This window comes from Micromys minutus (assembly GCF_963924665.1).
Source record: "Micromys minutus genome assembly, chromosome: 14".
In the NCBI taxonomy this organism is placed as follows: Eukaryota; Metazoa; Chordata; class Mammalia; order Rodentia; family Muridae; genus Micromys; species Micromys minutus.
Window position 1 is genome coordinate 51,623,825 of NC_137983.1, and position 15,750 is coordinate 51,639,574.

A 15,750-nucleotide genomic window follows, 5' to 3' on the forward strand; every position below is an offset into this window, starting at 1 on the left:
ACCCCTCTGCCCCCTCCATCTCCTACACCTCCCTTCCTCCCTCCAAGGTCCTGGTGCCTGCTGCTCCTCCTCTTCCCCTCCTTTCTCTCCTCCCCTTCTCCCCCTCCTTTCTCTCCTCCCCCTCTTCCCCTTCCAGTCTCCAGTCCTTGAAAATTAAGAGTCTAGGAAAAGACCCACAGACCCAGTGAGAAGGAACGTACCTGAAGAAACATTGTGGGCCGCTGGCTCGGGTGGAGGGAAATGGAGCAAGTCAGGGGGTGCAGAACAGGGACGCTCCACACAGCTGGAAAGGTCTCAAGCTCCGGCCTACTGCAGATCCCCAGTGAGCTGAGCCCCTCCCCCGTCAAGCATTAAGAAAACGCCCCACAGACTTGCACACAGGTGACATGGATGGAGGTATTTTCTCAGTTGGGATTCTGGTGGATGTGCGTACAGCATGAAAACCTGGGTTCTGTTCTGGGCATGCCCCCACCTATCGGCAAGGGCAGGGATGTTCTCCTCCTACCCCGCCCACCCCAGCTAAAGTTCTGGGTGAAGGCTGCTATAGGAAGATGGAGGAGGGGCCGCAAGAAAACAGGTGAGCAGACCAGGCACCTCTTATTTGGGTTCCTGTCGCTTGGATAAAGACGCCATGACAACAGGCAGCTCAGGGAGGAAAGAACTTCGGCTTACATGTCTGACCACAATCCATCACTGGAAGAACCACGGAGGGACTCTGCTCGCTGGCTTAGCCTGCTTTCTTCTACCACCCAATACCACCTGCCCAGGGACGCACCTCCCCCATGAGTTGGCCCCTCCCACACCAACCATCAACTCAGAAAATGCTCAGCAGTCTTGCCCACAGGTGATGAGGTGGAGGCAGTCTCTCAGCGATGTTCCCTCCCTCATTTCCTCCAGCTTGTGTCAAGTTGACAAAAAAAAAAAAAAAAAAAAAAAAAAGCTAACCAAGACAGAACACCAGGCACAGCAGCAGCAGGGGAGGGGAAGTCTTTTAAAGACTGTTAACGGATTGTTTAAAATATTTTGAGAACCGGGAGTATAGCGCTCAGCGGTGAAGTACTTATACAGCTGAGTGGTAGAGAGCTTACTCCAGGCTTACACCGGGCTTACGTAGTGTGTATGGTGCACATGAGGCCACGCACTGGCTTGATCCCAAAACGGAGGCAGAGGGGGAGGAAGGAGGGAGGTGAGAGTGATGGAGGGAAAACACTCAAAGGCTGTTTCCTTAGCAAGACACGGCTGACAATTTTTTTTCTGGCAGACTGAGTGAAGGCTGCAAGGGATGGGGTGGGGTAGCTTCGGGAAACAAATGAACAGACAAGGCGTGCCTCAACCAAGGGCAGCCTGAGAAGGAAGAAGTCTCTTTGGCTTATGCATCCAATCACAGCTAACCTTCGGAAGAAGCTGAGACAGGAGCTGAAGCAGCGACCATGGAGGAGCCTTGCTTGCTAACAGTGAAGAGAACTTAAGAACCTGCATCTGAGAGACAAGACCAACTCCATCTTGGGTTCAGGCTCCATCTCAAAGAATCTGACCTAAGGTTGAACTTGAGTTAACAGACAAGCCTGAACCTAACACTAATCTCCAGGTCACTCCCTAACAACCACCCATCAGGAGGAAAGCAGAAGTCACAGTTGTACCTAAAGATATCTACTTATAAAAGTTTGTGGTTGGCTCCCAGCACCGGTTACAAATTCCATAATAGCCCCCAATCAGATGTGTGCCAAGATAGATACTCTCTTGCTCGTTTGCTTGCCTCTATACATGCTTGCTTGAAACTGAGCTGGGGCTTCACCCTCCCATCCTGCTGACTATGGTGTGGCCCAAGCTTGAGCTTGAATAAAGACCCTAGTAAGATCGCATCAAAACCGGCTCCTTGGTGGTCTTTAGAGTTTCGAAAAATGGGCACAACACAGCCACAACAAGGGGGTAGATTGCCCCTGGACAAACTCTCAGCAAGCAGGATTTAGGCCACACTGAGGATATTCCCACAAGGCAGCAGGCTCTAAGAGTAGCCCAAGAACAGACCCTTAGGAGATCCTTTGGAAGAACTGTGGTTCAATGAAGCTGGTGCTGCCAGAATTCCTCCAGAGTCTCTTTAAATCACTGCTGTGCTGAATGTCAATGGGGAAGAAAGAAGCCAAGCCATCCAGGGAAATCACATTGTGCCTAAAGTGAAGGAGCCATACAACTCAATCTAATTGGTATCAAAGAATATAGTGAAGGTGAAATTTCATGCACCCACGGAGAGTGCAGGGCAGTTTCTAGTCTGGGTACTTCTTGAGACTACACCTTGTTCTGGACACTGCTCCAGGGGATGGGAGGCAGATCGGTCATCAAAGCAGATGAAGATGTTGCTGGATCAAGATAAGGTGTGTCTCCAGGGGCTCGGGCATTGGAAGCTTGGAGAAGATCAGCATTTCATAAACTCAAAGGTCTCTGAGTCTTTTCTAAGGCATGTGGGGGGCTTTGGGGGTTGTTTGGGCCACTGTGGGAGTCAAGATCTGTGTTAGGAGGTCGTGATTTAATACGCTGACACTGACATGACCAGGATAGATAGATAAAGTTGATGAGGCATGGGTAGGTCAGAGATAAACTGACTTCAAGGGATGCTGTAGACCACATGTGACATTTCATTGAGATGGTAAATGACCACCTGAGCACTGAGGCTTGTTTATAACTATCAGAAACATTGAGGCCAGTACGTAACTAACAGGGATTCCATATTAGCCCCTTGGTTGCTGGGGCCAGTACATAAATGTCATTGAGTATGTCTAAAGATACAAATGTCATGAATTAAGCTGCAAATAGTGCCTCCTACCTGTAATACATACTCAGAAGACTGGGGAAGGAACATTCCTAAGAGTTTGAGGCTAGCCTGGGCTACTGGGAGAAAACTTGCCTGGTATCCGTGTGAGGTACAAAGAAGCCTATGGTACCTATGCACTAACATACACCACTCCTCTAATGAAGTTTTTGTTTGTTTGTTTGTTTGAGGCCTAGTACAGTGTAGAGCAATTTCCAGTCCTATCAACCACAAATAAGAACAGTTCAGGAACTCCTACGGATCCTTTTCCCAGGCTACCAATTATTTGCAGGATGGGAAGGGAGGCACCTTATTGTGCTCTGGGGAAACTGGCCCTAAGTGCTGTCCCCTCCCAGATCTAGAGGAGCTATTCTAAGTGCCAGTTTCCACAGAGCCAGCCAAGGCATTTGAAGGAACAGAGCAATTTTCTGGTAAATGTGAGCCCCACCCCAGCATCCCAGACTTCCTTCATCTGCTACCCATGGGCACCCAGGGACCTGCCATAATCTTGCTAATGCTCCAAGGCCTCATGGTATCTAAGCCAACCAGAAGATTGGGAAGAGCCCTACCTGTGGGGGAAATAGAGGCAGCAGCGGACAAACAAGGTGGGTACCTTTGTTCGGAGTGCTGAGGGTTCAGACCTGGCTATGAGCTGCTCCCTGCAAACAGAGAGATGATCCAGCTTGGCCCTGAAAGATCGGAGACACTGGTAAGGATGCGGATGTGGAGGCAGATGGCCGCTGAAGAGACACTGGGCGTGCTTCCAGCCCGGCCAAGAACAGAGGACAGGGAATAGGCAGGTGCCACATGCAGCTGCAGGAACCAGGCAGGCTCTGCAGAGGCCTGGAGCTGGAGCTAACAGGAGCTTGCCCAGGGGGTCTGTGGCACCAGATGCCTGGTTGCTTTGGCCCAAACTTCAGGAAGTGGGAGAGATGCCAGGTATTTTACAAAATTGGCCACAATCTGGCTGTCCTTCGTCTAAAGGGTCGTGTATATGCCTTAGCTGCACAGCTCAGTATGACAAAGTCGGGGGATGACTGGCACAGGACAATGGCTGAGTGTGTGTCATTGGAGTGTCATTGGAGTCCTTGCAGACTGCAGTGGGGTATCTGTGTGTCTTTGAGCACTCCTTAAAGCTTCCTTTGGCAAAAGCTGGTTGGCATACACCAAACTGTACATTTGGAATGGAGAATTCATAAATACTTTAAAATGTATACTTATTTATGTGTGTATGCATGCACATATACATGCAGTTGTGTGTGCATGCTCGTCCATGTGCCATGTCACCAGTGTGGTGGTCATAGGATGGTTTGTGGGGCTTGATCCTCTCCTTCTGCCGTTCAGGACTTTGAACTCAGATCATCAGGTTTGGTGGCAAGCACCTTCACCTGCTGAGCCATGTTCTTGGCCCCATTGAAAAGACATGAACACCCACAAAACTCACCAGCCAAGTCATGGGGAGCACATCTGCTTACCACTCTAGTTGGCAGTGTGAACCTGGGAGACCGGAGCCTAAAAATGAGGTGGATTTAAAGCCTCGTGCACCAGCCGACTTTATCCCGAGCATCAGACAGCTTATGTTCAGCACTGTTCTCTGAAGAAATGGAGGTCCCAGACTGGAGAGGTTGCTCAGTGGTTAGAGCACTGACTGCTCTTCCAGAGGTCCTGAGTTCAATTCCCAGCAACCACATGGTAGCTCACAACCATCTGTAATGGGATCCAATGCCCTCTTCTGGTGTGTCTGAAGACAGCTACAGTGTACTTATATTAATACAAATAAATAATTTTTTTAAAGAAATGGAGGTCCCAAGATTCACGCCTTGTTTGCTTGGAGTTTTCTCACAAGCACTCGAAATCTCCTCACACATTCCATTCTTCAACTGTGTTCTGACACACATCCATTGTAGTTATGCTGGCAGAAGAGAAGATATTTCAAAAACAACTTCTCATGCTATCAGAGTATTAAATAAATGGATCCCAAAGAGTTAAGATTTCCCTGAAAATCTGGTGTTGAGGGAAGGACTGGGGCCCTGATGCCAGCCAGAGAAGGAACTTTCTCCCAGGAAGAGACTTCATACAGTTCTGTCAACTTCAGAGACCATCCTCAAGATAGACCAGAGCCGAAAGAACAATCAGTCAACGATGAGTAGACCCACATGGGCCAGGACTACTTAAATGACTTACCTGTGCTCTCTTGATAACCCTAAACCTCACAGTGGTACCCTGAAGACAGACTTGAGGTCACTGGACATATTTGTTCGCTCCTCTCACTGCTGGTGGTCACATTGAATAAACCTTTTTTTTCCCCTACTTTTCTCACATATGTTTCTTTAATTGCTGTACTAGCAATAGGAGCCAAACAAAGCTTGTTGGGACTGCCAGAGCCCAAATTTGCACCCTAAAACGTCTAGCAATACTGTCGCTTTCTGGTTCCCCCGTCTCTCTTTTGAAGCGCCTTTCACAGCCGGCTCAGCGCCACCGATAACTGCTGGTAATTGGCACAGCACAGCACCTCAGAAGTGGCTGCAGCATGTTTCTTTGCTGTGGCTTCTTCCATTCCGTTCCAAGGGTTGAAACTCACAGGTACAGTGACTGTCTTGAGGTGGACTTTGTCACTCAGCAGCAGTATGTGCACCCGTGCACTCAGGGGACACTAGGGCACTCAGCAAAGTCAGGCTGTTCCATACGGAGCTTCCAGGGATGGCTCCCATTTCTTGGGAGCATGCTCTCACTTCTCCTGAGTGGTGGACTTGGTTGGGTGGGGTATGTAAACATTATCTAACCTCACACCGCTATGTAGCTAGAAAATGAAGGGGGGGTTTCAAAAGAAAACCCTTTTCATGATATTAAGAATGTTGGTGGCCGCGGCTTCAGATGTCAACTTGACTGGAGTAAAGGGTGCCACCATAACTCCAAGGATCCATTTATGGGTGGCTCTGGAAGGTTGTTCTCAGGAAAATGTGAGTAGAAGGGGGAAAAGCCTTTCCCACTGGTCAGTGCCCGAGACTGGCTGGTAAGTGACTGTGCTGGTTTGATCTGTTTATCATACCTTTTGTTGTTTTCAGACATGTTCCTCTACCTATGTGAAAAAGTTCACTGTGCAGAAAAACATCCCATGCTGCCAGAGGCCGCCCCGCCCTCCTCTTTCATGCCATCATGATGCCCAAGGCCCAGCACTGGCTGTAGCAGGCTGAGCTCCATTGGGAGCAATAGTCTGAAATCTGGGCATTTTTAAAATGTAATCTAATTTATTTCCCAACAAGCAATCATGAGGGCTGAAGAAATCTGTCTTCTGCCAGTCTGAAGATAATCAGAGAGACCTGAAAATTGCTTTGACATCTGGAGAGTAACCAAGCGGTTATGACAGAGACACACACTTCCTCGCCAGCCCCAGATTCCTTCCTGTTTGGAGCAAAGAATTTACCACAACCCCAGGTTTCCTGCATTGACTTCCTTTCTGGAACCATGGGCTCACAGGTTGCCTCAGGAACAAGGCTCCTAGAAGTTTCCCACTCTAAATCTTTCATTAAAGGCAACCCATGCTTTCAGGGTACTCCAGGAACCACATAGTCAGACACAGACAGGCCTGCCCTGGCTGAGCACAGGTGAGCAAAGCAGCTCGGTTAGCAAGTACCACCTAGTTTGGAGGGGTTACATGGGGACGGGTGCCCAGTACTAGGTAGAATGTATAAATGGAGGCAGGAGTTGGGTTCCATAAGCAAGCAGTCTGTCTTGTGGTGCCTGCTTTTCTGACAGAAAGACTGAACAAGAAGCAGAGACTCACAAGATCAGGCCTGTGGAGTGAATAGCGGAGCTGCATCAGGTTACCATGCTGGCCCCGGGCTCTGGACCATGGCCACACTTGCTGGGGAGTTGGGGGGTGCTCCTGCCTTTGTTCTCCATAGCAGGACCTACCCTGCAGGAAAGGACTCCTTCACTGACCTGGGACCTGTCTAGCATGTGAAAATGGCAGGAGCTTTGGGTTTGGCCCTACCTAGTACATGAACTTCAGTCTGACTGTTGGCTCACACCCAGGCTCACGTGCACATCAGAATGCACACTCACACTACTCACACGCTAAGACTGGCTCTTAGATCCGGGTCTATGCAGAGCTGTTTCTCGGTGGTAATGACAGCTGGGCAGAGGCACATCGGACACGACACAATCCAGACACTGCTTCCTGATTCCCACCCTGCGATCAGGAGCCTTGGGTGACCTCCCTCCACTCCTCCTGCTGCTGAGGCTGAACCTCTCCTCATCCCTGTCCTCAACTCCAGGAGAGTCTTTCCTTCCTGCTTTTCACAAAATGCTATCACTGCCTGTGACACTTGTACCATTGCTCATTTCCGCTCTGGGTTCGGGCTTTGGAAAAATCAAAAAGAAAAGACTTTGAAAATGTCCACGGCCCCTCTGCCACAGGCCTCCTCCAGGAGCCATGATCCTCACAGTTAGGAAGTACTGTGCATTGTGTCCCGCTGGCCATGTGGCCTGCTATCTTGGTTTATAGTGAGGTCCTCTAGCCACCTCAGGAGGAGGGAAGCTGGCTGGTCTGAGTGCTGAGACTCAATGTTTATCTTTCATGAGTGAGAAAGGATGGTGGGGTGGTGTGAAAACATGACGGCCATCAGCCCTATAATCCGAGAAGATCCGCTGGGATGGACCGCCTCTCCATCTCTTCTCAAGGTGCTGGAGGATAACCCACTTCACTTCCTCCAGACTCTGGGTTAGCCTCTGCCACCTGCCCGGTAAAAACATTTAGAGGCCGACACTCCGAGTGAGCCTCGTGTCAGTGTGATTGCTACAGCCCCCATTGGTCTGAGGAGACAAGTGACAAAGATTCAGGCTTCACCTGCTCTCTGTCCTGAGCCACATCCACATTTTGACTTCTCCCAGACATTTGGATGGCACTAGCCAGAGCCCTGTGTCATCTGCTGCCTCGGAGATGGGGAACAGGGTGTGCTGACACACACGTAAACCCTCCGGAAACCAGATAGCCCATGAAATGAATCTGGAGATGAATAATGCAGACCAGCAGCGGGAGACAGCAAGGGCCACCCTCCCGCATGGACAGGTGGGAGGTAAACCGCAGGAGTGAGGTGTCCTCAGAGACATGAATATTTAAAATTAATAACATTTTAGAGCTCTGCTAAAGGATTTTGCAGCTGTGACACAGTCTGGCTGAAAGTCAGGAGCCAGTCTCTTGTGGCTCACATTTCCACAGGATGAATGACACTTCATTCGTCCCATCCCACTGAATGGGGTAGCTCCCAGCAAACACTGGTTTGTACAATATTTTGATTTAACCAAAAAGTCTATGTGCACGGTGTGCAGCAGGCCTCTCCCATTGCTGAAAGGAGAGAACAGAACCACCGGCCAGCCGGAAAACAAGACCCAGCTACTCACCCGGGTACCCAGAGCATATCAAATATTGACCTGCCCAGGAGGACAGATGGGCATTGGAGGAACAGCGGCTACAAGTTCTGCATGGACCCAGCACCATGATCCTTGTTAGGACCTCTAGCCTACTAGTCTGAAAATGACCAGGTAACCTTAGAAAAATATTGCTATGTGGCTAGGGCTTTAGAGTTGTTTTTTTAAACATCAGGTCAAACTTCATCTTGAACGTCTGGGTAATCACATTTATTTTCAACATTGTTTTCAAGGATGCCTTCCTTCCCACCCTCCTTCCAGCAGCCATGTGATACGTGGTTCCTGGTGAAGCAAGGGGCACAGGATGGAGCAAAGAAGATAGACTCTAACATGACAAAATGGGGTGCCTTAGAAAGATGGCGCAACATTCCACAGAGACTCATCCCAGCAGAGCTTGTGTCCAGGATACTGTGAGTCTGACAGACCCAGAGAAGAAAACCCAGCGGAGTGCCACAACATAGCCTGGAGGAGTCTAAGTGCTAATGTGCCCATATTTGGCTTGTGGGAAAGGAACCCAAACATACCTACAGTTTCTTTAGGTGGGTTCCTGGCCATACCCAGACTGGGCACCAAACTGAGCAGTTAGCCCTTTCTTTTTCTCCTCTTCCCTTCCCTGGAAAAGGCTAGAATCCCTCAGCCCAGCCACAAGGATGGGCTGCACACTTTGTAGACCCTATTGTCCACAGGCCCACACTGGCAGATCTGTGAACAGCCTTCCCCACCTGGTGCTACCCGGTCGGGGATGGCGGCTTCCAGGTGATGGGGTGACGGCGGTAGAAGGTGAGTCCCGGAGTTTCCAAGGCCATATGCACACAAGTGCAGCCACTGATCCTCTAATCAAACCCCACCATCTGCAGCTACAGCGTCTTAGGTTTGGGACAACGAACATTGACCTCCCAGACAGTGCCAGAAATGTGGCATATTAGTACTGCTGAACATTTTCAGTGCTGTCGATCAAACAGCCACACCTCTGACCAAACTGTCCTGCCCAAATGGGAACAAACGTAGCAGTTCCAAAGATGATGTTGGAAAAGGGTAGTTTTCAGATGATATGCTGTACTGGCTGGTTTTGTGTCAACTTGGCACAGCTGGAGTTATCACAGAGAAAGGAGCCTCAGCTGAGGAAATGCCTCCATGAGATCCAGCTACAAGGTATTTTCTCAATTAGTGATCAAGGGGAAACTGCCCAGCCCATTGTTGGTGGAGCCATCCCTGGCCCAGCCCATTGTGGGTGGTGCCAACCCTGGGCTGGTAGACCTGGGTTCTATAAGAAAGCAGACTGAGCCAGAGCAAGCAAACCAGTAAGTGACATCCCTCCATGGCCTCTGCATCAGCTCTTGCTTCCTGACCTGCTTGAGTTCCAGTCCTGACTTCCTTTGGTGATGAACAGCAATGTGGAAGTGTAAGCTGAATAAACCCTTTCCTCCCCAACTTGCTTCTTGGTCAAGATGTTTGTGCAGGAATAGACACCCTGACTAAGACATATGCCTTACAAGAAATGCTGAAGGAACCCCTGTGGCCATGTGATCAAAGCCCAAAGCAGTGGCACCTGCCACCTCAGCACCCTGCCTGCCTTCCTGATCTTCTCACCAGGTAGCGTCTAGAACCCAAAGAAGGAAATAAAAGACATGGCAAATGCTTAATGAGGGTAAGTAGAAGAGGGCACAGTAGTCCTTATTTCTATTAATGAAACAGGAGCTTGTATGAACTAAAAGCTCACAGTGTACACAGATGGAACCTATGTGTCAATGTGTCATGGGTAGATGGGATGATTGGGAAAAGTAGCGTAGAATAGGGACCATAAAGCTGTGTGGTTTGCTTTTCCACTTTAGGGATTCAATCTGAGCCAAATGCAGATTGCAACAAGCAGGAGAATTCAATGCCAGGGCCACAGGTCAGAAATAACTAAAAACCACTAAAATACCAGATATCCCTCACCCCTTCAGTTTCCTGTGAGCCATGCTGCCAGCCCCTCCTCTCTGGATGGCTTTCAGTGAGTGGAAGTTGATGGAGGCTTTGGAGATCTGAGCTCACTTGTATGCACTGAGGGATGGTTATCCAATCAGCTTACATGACACCCGGCTCTGTTCTGGTCCTTTCCAAACCATAGTCTACCTTAGACTCACTTCATGGGTATCTTGGTGACTCCTCTATTGCCATGAAAAAATGCTATGGCCAACAAAAATTATAAAAAAAAACATTTAATTTGGGTCTCACAGTTGCAGAGAATTAGGGTCTATGACCATTGCAGAGCAAACCATGCCATCACAGACAGACATGGTACTGGAGAAGTAGCTAAGTGCTTACATAAGCACAAGTTTGGGAGAGAGAGAGCTAACTGGGAATAGTATGGGTCTTTGAAACCTCAAAGTCTATCCCCAGTGACAAACCCCCTACAACAAGGCCACACCTCCTAATCCTTCTCAAACAGTTCCACCAACTGGAAACCAAGCATTCAAATATATGTATCTGTGGGGGCCATTCTCATTCAAAGCACCACAGTGGAGCTTTTCAAACTCTATGTGTTGAAACCAACCAAGTCAGTTGAACAAAAGCATGCGTATTTCTAGAACACAGCCATGACTTCCTTGTACCACCTATTGGAGGCCTCCTGACATGCCCCTTAGATCTTTCCTGAGCAACGGGCTTTCTATCAAGACAACCTAGTAGATCTGGTCGTGGCCTCTGCCTCCATTACAAACTTTCTTGCTTGCTGTCTTTTGCTCCACGGCACTAGTTACCCACCACCTGACACTCTAAAGAATTTACAAGTTCCATTGATGCTTTTCATATCCCATAGAATGAGCCACTTGAGCGGGACTTTGTCTGAATCCACCCTGGGCCATAGCCTGGGCTACATGCTGCTTTGTGACACATTTGGTAGGAACTGCTGATAAAGGGTAGTGGTAAACAGGGGATAATTACTCCAGCAGTGAGCTCGGCAAATCTTTCTCGTGCTTCTATCTCTTGCCTGTGTGGACACCCCACCCTAAGAGTCCCCTTCCTAGATTCCAGGGGACATCTCCATCCTTCCTTACACTCCACCTGTCTTGGCTTAGCAGCAAGTTCTTGTCTAGTCTTCTTTGTAAAGTATCTCCATACTTTGGGAGCTGGATGAAAGATTCACATGTGTGTGTACTTGACATCTGTAGCTCCACAGCTTAGTTCTCACCTGAGAACTCCAGAGGCCACACCAGGGCCGAGGAATAGGAAGCAGTACCAGCATCTTCCCATCTCCATAGTCCTGCCAACTATCCCCATTCACACCACTCAGGGGATTAGCTAAACCTACTTGAAGAAATGTGAAAAATGTGTATCTTAGCTAGTGTTCTTTTTGCTGTAAAGAGACACCATGACCATGGCAACTTTTATAAAGGAAAGCATTTAATTGGGGCTGGCTTACAGTTCAGAGGTTTAGTCCATTATTGTCATGACAGGAAGCAGGGTGGCATGCAGGTAGACATGATGCTGGAGAGTTAGCTAAGAGTTCTACATCCAGATACACAGGCATCAGGAAGAGAAAGACACGGGGCCTGGCTTGAGCATTTGAAACTCCCAAAGCCCACCCACCAATGACACACCCACTCCAACAAGGCCACGCCTATTCCAACAAGGTCACACTCACTCCAAACCCATACCTCCTAATCTCTCTTAAGTAGCTACTCCCTAATGACCAAACATTCAAACATTCAAGTCTATGGAGGTGATTCCTATTCAAACCACCATATTCCACTCCCTGACCCCTATAAGTCTATAGATAGAGTGAAAAAATGCATTCAGTCCAACTTCCAAAGTCCCTATAGTCTATCAGAGTCTCAACACTGTTTAAAAGTTCAGTCTCTTCTGAGAGTCATGGAAATCTCTTAACAGTAATCCCCTGCAAAATCAAAACCAAAAAAAAAAAAAAAAAAAAAAAAAAAAACCACACTTGCAACATACAATGGCACAAAATATACATTACCATTCCAAAAGGGAGAAAAGGAAGCATGGTGAGGAAATACTGAACCAAAGCAAAACAGAAAACCAGCTGGCCAAACTCCAAACTCTGTATCTCCATGTCTGATGTCAAAATACTCTTCAGATCTCCAACTCCTTTCAGCTTCGTTGACGGCAGCACACTTCTCCCTTGTGGGTTGGCTCCACTCCCTGTGAGCAGCTTTCCTTGGCAGGTACCCCATGGCTCTGGCATCCTCGAGCTCTTGGGGATTCCAAGGCAATCCAGGCTTCACCATCACAGTTTCAAGCAATGGGTCTCTGTGCATCAGCAATGGACTCTCTGAGTCTCTGTGCAGGGACACCCTTGACACATGCCTGGCTTCATAGGCTTCCTTTAATCTTGGAGGAGGATTTCATAACTCCTTTCTTGTATCCTTAACTCTAAAGCCAAACCATGTGGCAGAAGCTGCCGAGTTCTGCTGCTTGCTGGGGCTGGAACATGGCCCCTCGTTCTATAACATTTGCATCATTTGCTTCCTGTTGTTGACCATTTCCCTTGCTGCCTAAGATTTTCTCCAATTCCTTTTTACAAGTAAGAAGCTGAGCTAGGTGGAGTCCTGCCATGAGGTTACCCCTCCTTTATCCCATTTAACTCCATTGCACTTTCTGGTGCCCCCTTTCTCCTCTAACTGTACATTTAAATTTTTTTCTTGCTCAGCTTGCTCCTCTTCATTATAGATCTGTAAAAGACTGGCTGGCAACACAGTCAATAAATATTAGGCTGTTTTAAAATCTCCTCTGCCAACGCCATTAATCCAAATGAGGCTTATATTTAGCCTCAAGCAGACTTCTCAGACAAGGGCAAAAAGCAACCACATTCTTTGCCAAAATATCACAAGAACAGTCTCTAGGTCAAGGAAAATCTCAACCTGAGCCATCATAATCTATGTTTCTTGCCCTCAGCACCACTGTCTTCCCTGTTTCTACTTGTATGGCCCATTAAACCCCAAAAGCATTCAACTGCTTTCCTAATCCAAACTTCACACTCTTCCAGCAAGCAGCATGGTCAAGCCTATTACAACATACCCTGCTCCCTGGTGCCAGCTTCTTTCTATCTTAGTGAGTGTCCCATTGCTGTGAGAAGACAAGACCATGACAACTCTAATACAAGAAAACATTCCCTTGAAGCTTGCTTGTAGTTTCAGAGATCCAGTCATTTATCATCATGGTAGGAAGCATGCATGCAGACATGAACCTGGAGAAGTAGTTCAGAGTTCTACATCTGGATCCACAGGCAGAAGAAAGAGAGAGCCATTGGGCCTGTCTTGAGTATTTGAAATCCCAAAGCCCACCTCCATAAATACACTTCCTTTAACAAGGCCACACCTACTCCAATAAGACCATGCCTCCTAATCCTCATCAAGTAACTCTACTCCCTAATGACCACTCAAATATATGAGCCTCTGGGGGCCATTCCTATTCAACCACCATAATGTGTGTATGTGTCATCTTGTCTGGAAACAGAAGTCTACTTTGAATCAATTTAAAATTCTGAAGTTGACAGTCACCATTGCTATGACAAAATACCACAGCAGGGTAGTTTATCAAGAGGTTCATTTACCCCACAGTTTGGAGGCTGGGTAGCCAAGATGAGTGACCCTATTTGTTTGAGAACACACAGCTGTGTAAGAGAAGGTGGACCAACAGGAAGACAAGGGGCTCAGAGGTCAGACTCAGGCCTATACTCTCTTTCAGACAAGACACAACCCTACAGACATAGTTATAAGTCTTTCCAAGGTACTTCCCCAAAGACCAAGGCTCTGCTCCTGGGCTCTGCCTCTTAAAGGTCCCTTCCACTACCCACATTACCTCAGTGGAGGTAAAACTTCCAAAACACAGACTTTCGGGCATATGCTAAACCTTCCTCAAACAGCACCCAGGAACTTGGGTGCTTAGTCTCTCAGACCACTTGTAACATAGCTTCGGGTTTGGGAAGAACTTCAGGACCTGCTAGAGAGATTCATCACCCTTGATTAGAATAAAGTTCCAAATCCATGTCTAATAATATGCTGCAGAAACTCACATGCCCTACTGTTGATGGCCCTCTCATGATTTTCATTAGATGACCTTCAACTTCCAGAGTCATCTTTATCTAGTCTGAGGTCCCTCCTCTGCCAGGTCCCTCCTGTGGGTGAAGAATCATTAGAGTTGTTGCAAAAATGAAGCTCACCACAAGTGAAACCACTTAAGGCATGCTGGTGACCACAGTACAAGACAACCTACATCTCACAGGGCTTCCAAGTTGGTTTCCAGTCCTAGGGACAGCTCCTCATGTTCATGTCCTTTTTGCAGAAGTCCTAGCACAGACCCATAGAGCCGCATTCATGGTGATGATCTTCTGCTATCTGTCTTCCTGGGAGATTATAACCAAGATGGCCACCAACTGTGGGGTCAGTGTCCAGGCAAGACTTGAGCTCTAGGACATAGGAGTCTATAAGCTCTAGGTGTGAGGAGGAACAGTGGGGATGGGGACATCTCTTCAGGCCAAAGAGTTACTGTTCCTGAAAGAATGCCTACGTCCAAGAAACCTCTAGGATGAGGAGTTGGCTAAAATTTCCACCCAGAGAACACAGAGCAAGCAACTCATCCTTCTCCTCTCAGCATCGCCTCTGATGTAGCTAGTAGTGTCCTGCACACACAACCACACATAGGGCAGCTGGAGGTCCAGAGCAAGTCTCTGAGTGACACTCGAGCTTTATGTCCATGAGTGGACCAGAGAGAGAAAAGGCCTCTCCTGATTAGACCCTAAGAGACGTCGAAGCAAAGCAGCATTGCTCCCAACAGTTTCATCCCTGCTTGTTGGTGAGTCTGCAATGGGCCAGCTAGATCCAGATTTTAAAAAGACCTACAGATCATCTAGTGAAATCTGAGTTCCCAACAATGAGGAGTTTTAGTAGACGTCTGCCCCAAATACTACTGAGACGTTATACTGACAGTCTTCACTATTTGTCTGAAGTTCAAACTGGACTGTCTTGTTCTTGTGTCTACAGTGCAGGGTGAGAGGACCTGACTCAGAGCCTATGTAGCCACACCGGCTCCACTACCAAGTCCAAGAGTTCTAGGCAAGCCAAGCAGGGATGATGGCTAGCGTGTAACAAGGACCAGGACTCTCTGAAACCAGCCGTGGCTGCAGAAATTCACCTAGAAATTCACCTTCACACACTCTCCCACCCCAGTGAAGCCCAGGATGAGATTGCCAGGATCTTCAACCCAGAGCACATTAAATTGAGCTCCAGAACATAGTGAAATGAAATATACATCCAAGTATTTGGAACAAGTGTGATGCCCTAGACTAGAGGGTGGAGGGGAGGAGAAAGGGATGATTTGTCTTATCTACTGCACTCAGCACTAATCAGCTACAGGACTACTGGGTCCCAAAGACCATGGTCCAGAAGGTATGGTCACCTCCACAAGGCCCTTCCAGAGCACCCCAAATTGTACAGTGTTAGATTCTCTGAGAAGAGCAGAAATCTGGTGTGGACTTCTTTAGCATTCAACATTAGTCCCAGGATATCCAT